We start from the raw sequence: 13,682 nt of genomic DNA on the forward strand, positions 1-13,682 counted from the left end.
TCAGATAGGTGTGACTATTACATTAGTCCACTTACGATTGCTTAACATAGCGCTAAATTGCCTTATGGCACACTAACACTAACTACTAATTACTAACTTTTAATTCAAGCATTTAATTCTTGAAATTTACTTTAATGCAATTTAATTTCTTGCTCATTAATTCATTTGTCTTTGCGCTTTGCTCACTTGAGCTCATGTTTATGTTTATGCAATTTGCCTTTTGCTCACTTAAGCACATTATTGTGTATATACTATTGCCTTGTGCTTGTTTTGTTTTTGTTTGTGTGAACCCAGTGCAAATGGAGAAAGGACTTGGATTTAGGACCTTACCTATGCTAAATGGAGTTTCAAGAGCAACTAGGTCTCATGCCTTTAGAATGCTAAATATGTTGAAGAGCAACTAGGCCTCATGCCTTTAGAATGCTTAATCTTGAAGATGAATTGAAAGGACTCCTAATTCTAAACTCACTCTTATCCATTCTTTTATTGCATTGTGGAACTTTTTGATTTGTGTGTTCTTGTGATAGGGATACCAAACTTGAGCTATTAGAAAGACCATTGTCATTGACATCCAAGATAAGAGAGACAAAAGCCAATTGGAAGATTCCTAGGAGCTTGATTGAATATTTGCTTGATTGCTTGAGTTAATTGCTTATTGCTTGCTAATTCCAAAGGAAATGAGCAACTTGGATCATCTTTATGATCTCAAGAAGGGAACTCCAAGTGGTTTTATTTCTCTTCCCTCATCTTTGCATGTTTAGGATCTAGCCTTTATCTTCTTCTCTCCACTCTAACCCAAGCCAAATTTGTGTGCAAACATTAACAATGCTTTCAAAATTAGAAACCTAGGCATTATGCCTTTGATTTTTCAAACTCTTTTCATAAAACTTCTTTTGAATTGAATCTTAAGTCAACTTTGACCTTATTTTGTGAATACTTTTCATTTGTAAGTACAACTCACTCAAATTGTTTTTGTGGTTCCAATGGCCACTTTTGCCAAAGCTTTTCATAAACATTAGCTATTAAGTTTGAGTTATCATAGTGGTTGATATAAACCTCACCTGTATCCTTAGTGATTTGACTATAAGTCTTCCATACTTATTATAGGGTGGATCCCTCACTAGTATGTTGAAGCTCTCCTCACATGGTGGATTTTGGTTTAGGTTGAGTTTTCTCCCTTTGATAACAAAAGACCTTAAGGCTTTTGTCAAATCAATTCACCAACTTATTTTGAGATTTGTACCCCGAACTACGAGGTTTTGATCCTACCTTTTTAAGATGGTACGTAAGCAATGAGTTCATCCATTCAAACACAAAATTGTAAATAACTTGTATATTCTTTTCTCATCTCCTCAATCATGTTTGCACAAATATTTTCACAAATACCAACCTACCATACAACATTTGTAAAAAGGGCTCCCTTAGAGTACTAAGGATGTTTTGGGTGCTTAAAACCTTCCCATTGCATAACCAACTCCCTTACCCAGATCTCTGACATTTTTATTAGTTTTTGATTTGATAAAACTTCTCGATTTTTGTTCGCTTTCTAACCTTTCCTTTGGATAAATAGAAGTGCGGTGGCGACTCGAATTGTATGATTTACTTTTGATTTAGTCAATAAATCTAAAGGTCACTAATACCCCGCTACAGAAAAGTGGCGACTCTGCTGGGGATAAAATTGCCTAGTAGGTTTTGCCTACTTTTTACCTTTGTTGTATTGTATGTTTATATTATTTGTGACATATTTTTGTGCAAATTTGGGATGACTATATTGTTTGTAATGTATGAATTGCTTGATATATCATTTGCTTGTGTGCTTGGTGGTCTCTTGTGAGATGAGTTCTATACCCGAACTTGAGTGCACTTATGATAGGAGAATGGCATAGTCTTGTTGACTTGTGTGGAGTTATTCCTTAGCAAGTTGACTTGCAAGCCCATTCACTTGGTGAAGGTTATGTTTGGATCAATAATGTCACACGAGTAGTCGTGGTTAGGCATTACTCTTTCCAATATATGCCTCAGAAGCCAAGGACCTTAGATTACCTAGCCCATCTTGGCCTATTTTAGGACGTAGTGCGAAGGTCGTTCAAGTGTAAGATTTGATACGATGGTTACACGATACTACACTCATAAGAGTCTCTTTTGAGAATATTTTTGGAATACGAGTAGTCGTTTATCCGATAATATCCGAAAGATGGGATGATGACTATGGGAACCTCTTGTAGAACATGATTGTCAGGTTTAACCATAGTACACTCCCTTTGGGTGGTTCTTAACCAAGACTCCATGCTCGTGACTTGCAACAAACCCTTGATTCGCGGTTAATCCGTTCTCGTATATCCTTAATATCAATGGAACTTGGGTGTTGATAAGGTGTAAACCATAATCCACCAAAATGGATGATTGATATTAAGGATGACTTGATCCATCTCGTGACCTTTGTTTGGTGTGATTTGCTTGATCCTTGAGTTTGATTGTTGCATCCATGCATTCATGCATTCATACACATCCATATCATCAACAATGAGAAAATTTTCAAGGAACTTAAGAGGTCTATTTGCAAATTTTCAGACATGGATAAGCAAATAAGGAATACGAAGAAGTACAGTTTCAGACAACCCGACTTGAAAGAGTTAAGGAGTTTGACATCCTATGTATTAGATCCCTTGGAGTTCAAAGCTCGCCATGGGAAGCTTCTGTCTATTCTTACTACTCAAGTGGATGAAGGTCTGATGAGTGTGTTGGTGTAGTTCTATGATCCCTTGTACCGTTGCTTCACTTTTCCGGATTTCCAGCTTTTGCCTACGCTTGAGGAGTATGCCTACCTTGTGGGTATACCTATCCTAGATCAGCTGCCGTTCAGTGGCTTGGAGAGAATTCCTTCTTCCCAAGAGATTGTTGATCTGTTGCATATAGATGAATCTGATATTGATGCTCATATGACTACCAAAGGTGGAATTCAAGGTCTCCCATCTGATTTCCTCATTGCTCAAGCTACTATGTTTGGGAAGGCCATGAGTGAGGACGCCTTTGAGGCCATATTTGTACTTCTCATCTATGGGCTAGTGTTATTCCCCAACATCGACAATTTTGTGGATGTGAACGCTATTAGGATTTTCTCTACTCTTAATCTCGTTCCTACTCTGTTGGGTGACACTTATTTCTCTTTGCATATGAGGAATGCAAAGGATGGTGGTACCATTGTGTGCTGTTTACCTCTGTTGTACAAGTGGTTTATTTCGCACTTGCCATAGACGCTTGCCTTCAAGGAGAACAAAGGATGTCTACGGTGGTCTACGAGACTTATGTCTCTCACTAATGATGCTATCTTTTGGTATAACCGTGTGTATGATGGTGTGCAGATTATTGACTCTTGTGGTGAATTCTCCAATGTGCCTCTTCTTGGTACATGTGGTGGGATTAACTACAACCCTATTTTGGCACGTCGTCAGCTTGGGTTCCCCTTAAAGGATAAACCTAATAACATTTTGTTAGAAGGTGTGTTCTTTCAAGAGGGTAAATATCCCTAAAACTTGAAGGGCATGATGGTCCGCGCTTGGCGCAAGATTCATAGGAAGGGAAGGAAAGAGCTTGGGCCGAAGAATTGTATTGCTTTGGAACCCTATACCTCGTGGGTTAGGAGGACAGCTTCTGAGTATCGCATGTCCTATGAATATCTGAGACCTACGCCTATGGTTATGGTTGGGCCTTCAACCCTCCCTAACCAATGAGTAGAGGAGTTGAGAGATGAAGACCGTTCGCATGCTTGGGTTCGTGAGCGAGAGGAGCTACTTCAACAGCTTAGAGATAAGGATGCTTTTATAGAGTTTCTGGAGCATCAGGTTATCGATGAGCCTGATGATGTGGTTACTTCTCTTCTTCCTCAGTCATCCAGGTTTTAGAAGAGGAAGTATGATCGACTCGCCAAGGAGAAGGCAGATATGGAGGCAGCCTATGAGAGAGAGGTGAAGAGGCTTCGTGCAGCTTATCTTCCGGTCTCGAGAGCTTTGGACGATTGTTTCTAGGGTTCCATAGGATGTTCATTTTCCTTCTCTCTTGTATTGTATTTGGTTACCAAGACTGTACTTCTTTGGTGTAAATTTTTTCCAGATATTATTGATATGATTATTCCATATATGTCTAAGATGATTAATATTTCCAAATATTTGCAAATAGAACTCTAAAAGTTCCTCTGATTAAAAATAAAATCATATGCACAAGCATTGCATGCATCATGCGCATAAGCAGGTTTTGTTCCGGGCTTCTTGATCAGTGGTCTAACTCTGTGTTCTTCATTTATTTTGAAGACAAGCTGACGCACCGGTACTACACCAGAGCCAACTCATTAAAGCTAATGGATCACCTCGAGCAAGAAAACAGAGAACTCAAGGAGGAAGCGGCTAGGTTGACTACCCTGATGGAGTCATTCTTGGCCACCCAAAGCCAGTCTTCTCCAACGCCTTCAACTCCTCCCCAGAGGACGGTCATTTCAGAGGTTGCTTCCTCTACTGTACCTGCTGCCAGTGCTCACTTTGCTCCGTCTGCTATGCCAGTCGGGTTTCCCTGGGGGATGCCCGCTAATTTTGTTCCAGAGGGTCTCGCCCCAACATTTGCTTCTCTGTCGGCGTCTAGCCCGGTCCTTGCTGTGCCACCTCCAATCGTGCATAATTTGCCGAGAGTTGATGACACCATTTATCACTTTGAGCCATCTAAGGACCCAGATGTGTACGAGAAAATGGACGCTATGAATGATCAATTCCTTGAGCTGCACAAGGAACTTAAAACTCTCAGAGGGAAGGACCTCTTCGGCAAAACTGCTACTGAGCTGTGTCTCGTACAAGTTCAAAGTGCCTGACTTTGAAAAGTACAAAGGAAATACTTGCCCGCTCATCCATCTTGTGATGTACGCATGCAAGATGTCGACTCAGACTGACAACGATCAACTCCTGATCCACTACTTCCAGGACAGCCTGTTCGGTGTCGCATTGAGATGGTACATAGGCCTGGGTAGTTGTAGCGGGGTATTCGTTACCATTAGACATATTGACTAAATCCAAGGTAAACCATACAAGTCGAGTCACCACCACACTTCTATTTATCCAAAGGAATGGTTAGAAAGCGAACAAAAACCTAATAGTTTTATCGAATCAAAAACTAGTAAAAATGTCAGAGATCGGGGTAAGGGGGTTGGTTATGCAATGGGAAGGTGTTAAGCACCCAAAACATCCTAGGTACTCCTAGGGAGCCCTTTTCACACTTGTTGTAAGGTTGGTATTTTGTGAAAAATTGGTTTGTGCAAACATGATTGAAGAGATGAGAAAAGAATATACAAGTTATTTATAATTTGTGTTTGAATGGATAAACCCATTGCCTACGTACCATCTTAAAAAAGATTAGGATCAAAACCTCGTAGTTCGGGGTAAAAATCTTTAAAAAAACAATTTGGTGAATTGATTGGTCCAAAAGCCTTAAGGTCTTTTGTTATCCAAGGGAGAAAACTCAACCTAAAAACCACAAATCCACCATGTGAGGATAGCTTCAACATGCTAGTGAGGGGTTAACCCTATAATAAGCATGGAAGACTCATTGTCCATCACTAAGGATATAGGTGAGTATTATATCTACCTAAAGGATAACTCAAACCTAATAGCTAAAGGTTATGAAAAGTTTTTGATAAGAAGTGGCCATTGAAACCACAAAAGTATTTGAATGGGTTATATTTACCAATGAAAAGTATTTACAAAATATGGTCAAAGTTGACTTAAAGATTCAATTCCAAGTAAGTGTTATGAAAATAAATTTTTGAAAATCAAAAGCATAATGCTTAGGTTTCTAATGTTTGAAAATAAGTGTTAGATGTTTGCACAAAAGTTTTGGCTAGGGTTAGAGTGGAAGGAAGAAGAAGAATGGCTAAAGTCCTAATCATACAAGAGATGAAGGATAAGAAACAAGACCACAAATGGAGTTCCTCTCTTAAGATCATATTGATGATCCAAGTAGCTCCCATCCTTTGGAATATGCAAGCAAATCAGTCAAACAAGCTCTTAGAAGATCCCCAATGGCTCTTGTATCTTTCTCTTTGAAGCACATGACAATGGTTCTTCGTTTTGGCTCAAATAGGATTCCCTAGCACAAAAGCACACACATTAAAAAGTTCCATGAAGTAAATCAAGAAGGGATAAGAGTGAGTTTAGAGGTTTGGTCCTTCTAATCCATCTTCAACATTAAGGCCTTTTTACTCCATTTTGCATAGGGAATATCCTAGAATCTAAGTCCATTTGTCCATTTTTGCATTTGGTCCACAACAATCAAAACAAAACACAAGCACAATAATATATACACAATTATGTGCTCAAGTGAGCAAAAGGCAAATTTCATTAACATAAACATGTGCTCAAATGAGAAAAGGGCAAAAGTAAATGAATAATATGTACAAGAATGGTAAATTGCATAAATGTAAAGAGCAAGAATTAAATGTTAATGGTTAATGGTTAGTGTTAGAGTTAGTGTGCCATAAGGCAATTTAGCGCTATGTTAAGCAATCGTAATTGGACTTATGTAGAAGTCACAACTATCTGAGGTCGGTCAATAATAATGTAGGCAACAACACAAGTTAGAGATTTTGATTAGTGAATCAAACCCCTATAACTTGCCATGCCAAAAAGAAGATGAGAAATGATCTTGTATTGATTTAGGTTCTTTGCTTGATTAGGAAGCAACCTATCCTTAATGCAAAGCCATTCACTTGATCCATGATCAAGATGAATTAGATTTGAATCAAGGAAGGTTAAACCTCCCATGTATCAAGGCTAACAACCAATCCTTAACTCATTGATCAAAATAAGAAAAAGAGAAGAAGAAGAAGAAAAAGAAGAAGAAGAAGAAGAAAAAGAAGAAGAAGAAGATGAAGATGAATATTAAAGTACATTAATGGAAGTGAAATGAAATAATCAACAAGCATTGACCAAAGATAGAGAAGATCAAGGTCAAACAATAGTAAACAGAAGCAAAATGAAGATTAGGAGTCAAGAAACAAATAAAATATTTTTGGTATTTTTCAAAAGTGAAATAATATTTGAATTAAAATGATAAAGAAAGGTCAAACTTCAAACTCACTTCAAATCAACTTTGAAAAGTCCAAGTGAATTATCCTAAGTTCAACAAGGTCAAACAAAGTTTGACAAAAAAATTCAGCATTTTTAGAAGTCAGAAACTATTTTAATCAATTAAAATGCATAAAAAATAACCTAATTGAATTAAAATCTCAAATAAATCTCAAATCAATTAATAAATTGATGAGAATATTTTTCATAGATCTATCATCATTCAAAGAGGTTGGAAAAATATTTTTGTATTTTTTGAATATCAAAAACTATTTTAAATGAATTAAAAATAAGCAGAAAAGAGAAAAATCCTAAAAAATATCAAATGATAAAATAAAAAATATTAAAAATCATTTTTAGAAACTAGAAATTAAAAGAAGAAAAATGAAATTGGTCTCACATTTTTTGGACCAATAATGAAGGAGATATGAATTTTTAAAATGAAATGGAATTAAAAGAAATAAAAGGAAATTAAAATCAGAAATTAAAATGATGGAAAAACGTGGAGCGTCTGATCTGAGCTCATTAATTAAGTTGGCAAATCATGAGGCTCACACACGCGCGCCTACCATGTTCCTTGGTCAATGCATCACATGTAGCTCTTAGAGAAACCAGAGATGGAATTTATATGGTGTTCAACTGAACTTAATGGATTTTGAAAATTCAAAGCTCTAAAATATTGCCTCTATGTAGAGGACTTCAGATCACACAACAACAGCAAGAAACAAGCACAATATGAGTTGATTCGAAGAAAATAAAAACAGGAGTAAACCTCTGATTTGCAGAGTTTGAGAGCACAATTCCTTGCTATGGATGCTTGCAGTTTGTTCTTTGGATCAAAGTGAAGAAGGCTAAGGAACTTTAGATCCAGAAAACAATCAATGAAATTGAATTCTAGATCTGAAAAATTGAGAGAAAATTGGGGAGTTCCTTTGGAGTGTGGTTGAGGGATTAGTCGTGCAGCATTTAGGGCGCCTTTAGGTTGCTGAAATGAGAGGCATGAGCATTGTATTTATAGGAGAAAGCAGCTGATATGCATGAACATCTCATTGCATGAATGGAAAGGGCCTCCATGCATGGGCCTGTACAGGCGCATGGAGGGCCCAATTCCACTTGGATTTGGCAGTTGATGCTAATTGGAATCAAATTGGTCGTGCAGATTGTGCACAATCATCTCATGCAATGCAAATTTAAATGATTTTAAAAAATGGACCAATATGTTCAAGTCTTCAAAAATACCATGTCTATACTTGAAACACAACCTTATGAGTAATGGTTGGAAAGATTTTTGCATGAGGATCATTTGTTATGTTGATCAAAACTCTATTTGAAACTTGAAAATTGATGAAAAGTGGACATGAAGTGTAGGGTGCAAAACATGTACATGTGAGAATCTCAAAAATGGCCAAAGTTCAAGCCCTTCTGTTTCAATGATGCAAGCTCCAAATGACAAAATCTTCAATATAAAAGTTGTAGATCTTCTACAAATAATCAATTTGGACTTAAATTTTTCATCATTTGGATTTTTGATGAAGATGTTATGGGCACTTGAAGTTGGACTTTTTCACATTTCAATGCATTTGGTCCAAAGTGACCTATAACGTTTTGCATTATCACATGTATTTATTTTAGGATTTTGAAATTTTGCTCAACATAAAATTTGAAGTAGACATCTTAATATTTCCAATGCATTTGATACCACCTCAAAATCATGAAAAATGAATGAGTTATGTCCTTGGGAAGTTGACCTAAAATTAGGGTTTCAGTCAAAATGACCTATAATGTTTTGAAATGGATGATGACCTTCCAAGATTCAAATCAATTTTTGATAAACATGAAAGTTGTTCATATGGTTCTTAAGAACATTGTTTCGCTTGGGGTCATCTCCATTTGACAAACACATCAAAAGTTAGGTCTCAGTGCATTTCAAAATAGTTAGATGAATTGATTGATTAACTTCTCAAGTCCATGCCTCATATCTTGATGAATTGATGATTGAGGCCACTCAAATAAGTTCAAATATGCATGAAATTATGAATTAAAGAACTTCCCTTGATTGCATTTGATCATGGGTTGAGGTTGCTTCATGAGCAAGGCACAGTTGATACACAGATGAATTAGGGTTTCCCTGGGAAACAAGCCTCAAACCCTTTGGTTTACTTTGATCAAAATGGTGAATTGAGACACTTGGGAGTCATATTTGATGGATGAAACCTTTGGGACCCATTGCCATGCTTGCTTTCATCTTCCCTTGACCATATCAATGCACATAGGATCTCCTAGAACCTTTGGACCTTATGACTGCTCAAGCTACAAACAAAAGATGTTAGTGACATATTTTTGTGCTTTTGGTTAGTGAATAAAATGAGAAAAGAAATAATATACAATTACAACATGCTTGGTGATCTCAAACGAACTCTCAAGTGATCCCACCCAAAGGTAAGGAGCCAAGATGTTATGATCCTTGAGGCAATATGCAAATGCAATGTTATGATGCCATGAGGGATCTTGGGTTCAAAATTGGGGTCTCACAGTAGTGCGAACATCCGCTCCTTCAACGACCTTGGCGAAGCCTTCGTCAAGCAGTATAAGTACAATGTTGATATGGCTCCCGATAGGGACCAACTGAGGGCTATGTCCCAGAAGGAGAAAGAAACATTCAAGGAGTACGCCCAGAGGTGGCGTGAATTAGCTGTACAGATTGTGCCCCCGCTCAAAGAGAAAGAAATGACGAAGATCTTTCTCAAGACTTTAAGCTCTTTCTACTACGAGCGGATGATTGCTAGTGCTCCCTCTGATTTCACCGAGATGATGAACATGGGGATGCGACTAGAGGAGGGAGTCAGGGAAGGACGCCTGACTAGAGAAGAAGGCTCTTCTGCCAAATGTTATGGGGCGTTTGCCAAGAAGAAGGATGGAGAGGCACATGTTGTGTCCTCCCATGTCAAACAAAGAAGACCCTCTGTAAAGAGGAAGACTGTGTGTCCCGCCAATAACCAGCACCAGGTGGCTCATATAGCATCTGCTTTCAGGGAGAACCAACATTATCAGCATCAGAACCAACAACAACAACATCAACAATATCAACAGCAACAACATCATCCGCAACAACAGTCCTATCAGCCTCGAAACAACAATCGAACCAGCACTAGCTATGATAGGAAGAGGGTCACTTTTGATCCTATTCTAATGACCTATGCTGAATTATATCCTTCACTGATTGAAAGGAAGCTGATTACTCCACGTGACCCACCTGCTATACCTACCAACCCTCAGTGGTGGTACAAGCCCGAGCTTCATTGTGTTTATCATTCCGGTGCTCCCGGACATGACGTGGAGAATTGTTACCCTCTCAAGACCAAGGTTCAAGACCTTGTTAGAAGCGGTATCTTGTTTTTCGAGGACGTAGGTCCTAATGTGAAGAAGAACCCATTGCCTGAGCATGGGAAATCTGCTGTTAATATGGTTCAGGGTTGCCCTGGCAAGTACAAGGTCAGATATGTCAGCCATATCAGAAAATCTTTGGTCGAGATGCATAGACTGTTATGTGGATATAGTCATTACGAGCATGACCATGATAGTTGTCGTGTGTGCACTGTCAATGAGAGAGGATATCGTCAAGTTAGAAAAGACATCCAAGAAATGCTGGATCAGGGTGTGATCGAGATACTTTAGAATCGTGATGAGGATGAAGTTAATGTTATATCCCCTGTCTTCAGGATACATGAGCCTGTTGTTGTCAGATATGATGGCAGCAAGCAGAAGGCTTCTCCCTCTCTCATCATTAAGCCAGTTGGCCCTGTTCCATACTCTTCAGACAAGGTTGTTCCCTATCGTTATAACGCAGTCGCGTTGGAAGATGGGAAGGAGGTGCCTCTGCCCTCCACCTCTGTGATAAATATTTCTGATGTGAGTGGTTTGACCCGTAGTGGTCGTGTTTTCTCGGCGCCGCCGAAACCCCAGGTTGACACCAGAAGAGCTGATATTGCTGATAGTGACGCCCATCCTATGGGTACTTCTTCTACTTCTCCGAATCCGGCACTTGTTATTGACAGACCTGCCGTAACTGTTAGAGCTCCTGTCCCTGTTGGCCAGAATGGAGAATTGAAAGAGGACTGTGATGAGATGTTGAGGCTCATCAAAAGGAGCGAATATAATGTTGTAGATCAGTTGCTACAAACTCCATCAAAGATATTTGTGTTGTCTTTGTTGATGAACTCCGAGCCACACCGTGAAGCTTTGCAGAAGGTGTTGGACGTGGCATATGTGGATCATGATGTCACCATAGAATAGTTTGATAGCATTGTTGCAAACATTACTGCTTGTAACAACCTGAGCTTCTGCGATGCTGATCTTCCCGAGGAGGGAAAAGACCATAATTTGGCACTACACATCTCTATGAATTGCAAGGATGATGCCCTATCTAATGTGCTGGTAGACACAGGGTCGTCGCTGAATGTGTTGCCAAAATCCACTTTGGCAAAACTTTCATACCAGGGGCCTCCCATGAGGCAGAGTGGAGTGGTCATTAAGGCTTTTGATGGATCCGAAAAGACTGTGATTGGTGAGGTTGAGCTCCCAATCAAGATAGGACCTAGTGATTTCCAGATCACTTTCCAGGTCATGGATATCCACCCATCATATAGCTGTTTGTTAGGCAGACCATGGATTCACGAGGCAGGCGTCGTGACATCCACCTTACACCAAAAGTTGAAGTTCGTGAAGAACAAGAAGTTGGTGGTGGTAGGGGGAGAAAAGGCTCTTTTGGTTAGCCATTTGTCTTCCTTTTCTTATATTGATGCTGAGGATGAGGTTGGGACGCTGTTCCAAGCCTTATCTATTGCTGAGCCTTCTAAGAAATGAACTTCTTCATTTGCATCCTACAATGATACGAAGTTGGCCATTGAGCATGACACAACTACTGGTTTAGGACAAATGATTAAGCTGGAAGACAATAAATCCCGGGTTGGCATAGGGTACTCTTCAGGCACTTTCAATAAGAACGGTCTGTTTCAGAGTGATGGTTTCATCCACACGGTCGAAGACCAGGAGGCAGCTGCTGTAGTGGAAGGTGATGCAGAGGAAGATTCTGACAATTTTGTCATCCCTGGAGGAGTCTGCAATAATTGGGTCATTGTTGATGTTCCAACAGTTGTCCATAAGTCCACATAATGTTCATTTTTGTTTAAAAAACCCTTCTCCCATGCCAAAAGGAGAAGTGATGACATTGTTGGCACATAAATACAATGATATTCATTCAAAAATTACATGTTAAATGTTTGTTTTTCCAAATTATTTTCACTTTTTTCTTTTTGCATGAAATTGGTGATCACATAAAGCCCTAAAAAAAGAATAAATCAATCTTTTCATCTGCATAATGATTTGCCTTGTTTGAATTCTAAAATCTCTTTTATATCCAAAATCATTATGCAGGTTGATCAAACCCATTGAACATAATGATCCAACACCATCTCCCAACTTTGAGTTCCCTGTATTTGAGGCAGAAGAAGATGATGTTGAAGAGATTCCTGATGAGATTACCCGTCTGCTTGAGCACGAAGAGAAGATCATTCAACCACATCTTGAGAATCTGGAAATAGTCAACTTGGGGTCTGAGGATTGTGTTTGTGAAGTGAAGATTGGGGCACTCCTTGAAGAGTCTGTTAAGAAGGGATTTATTGAGTTGCTACGAGAATATGTCGACGTCTTTGCCTGGTCGTATGAAGACATGCCTGGTCTGGATACTGATATCGTGCAACATTTCCTGCCTTTGAAGCCTGAGTGTGTGCCTGTGAAGCAGAAGCTCAGAAGAACTCATCCTGATATGGCAGTGAAGATTAAAGAAGGAGTTCAGAAGCAAATTGATGCGGGGTTTCTGGTGACTTCTACATATCCTCAATGGATGGCCAATATTGTGCCTGTGCCTAAGAAAAATGGAAAGTCTGAATGTGTGTAGACTATAGAGACTTGAATAAAGCTAGTCTGAAAGATGATTTTCCTTTACCACATATTGATATGTTGGTAGATAATACAGCTAAATTCAATGTCTTCTCATTTATGGACGGATTTTCCGGATATAACCAAATTAAAATGGCACCCGAGGATATGGAGAAGACAACATTCATCACACCTTGGGGAACATTCTGTTATCGAGTGACGCCCTTCGGTTTGAAGAACGCCGGAGCCACGTATCAACGAGCTATGACTACCTTATTTCATGATATGATGCACAAGGAGATCGAGGTATATGTTGATGATATGATTGCGAAGTCGAGAACGGAAGTTGAACATGTAGAGCACTTGTTGAAGCTTTTTCAGCATTTGAGGAAGTACAAACTCCGTCTGAATCCGAACAAGTGTACATTTGGAGTCCATTCCGGCAAGTTATTGGGCTTTATTGTCAGCGAAAGAGGTATTGAAGTTGATCCCACCAAGGTCAAAGCAATACAAGAGATGCCTGCGCCCAAAACTGAGAAGCAAGTCTGAGGTTTTCTTGGTCGCTTGAATTATATTTCCATATTTATATCCCACATGACTACCACATGTGCGCCAATATTCAAGCACGTCCGGAAAGATCAG

Source organism: Lathyrus oleraceus, chromosome 3, assembly GCF_024323335.1.
Source record: "Lathyrus oleraceus cultivar Zhongwan6 chromosome 3, CAAS_Psat_ZW6_1.0, whole genome shotgun sequence".
Lineage (NCBI taxonomy): Eukaryota > Viridiplantae > Streptophyta > Magnoliopsida > Fabales > Fabaceae > Lathyrus > Lathyrus oleraceus.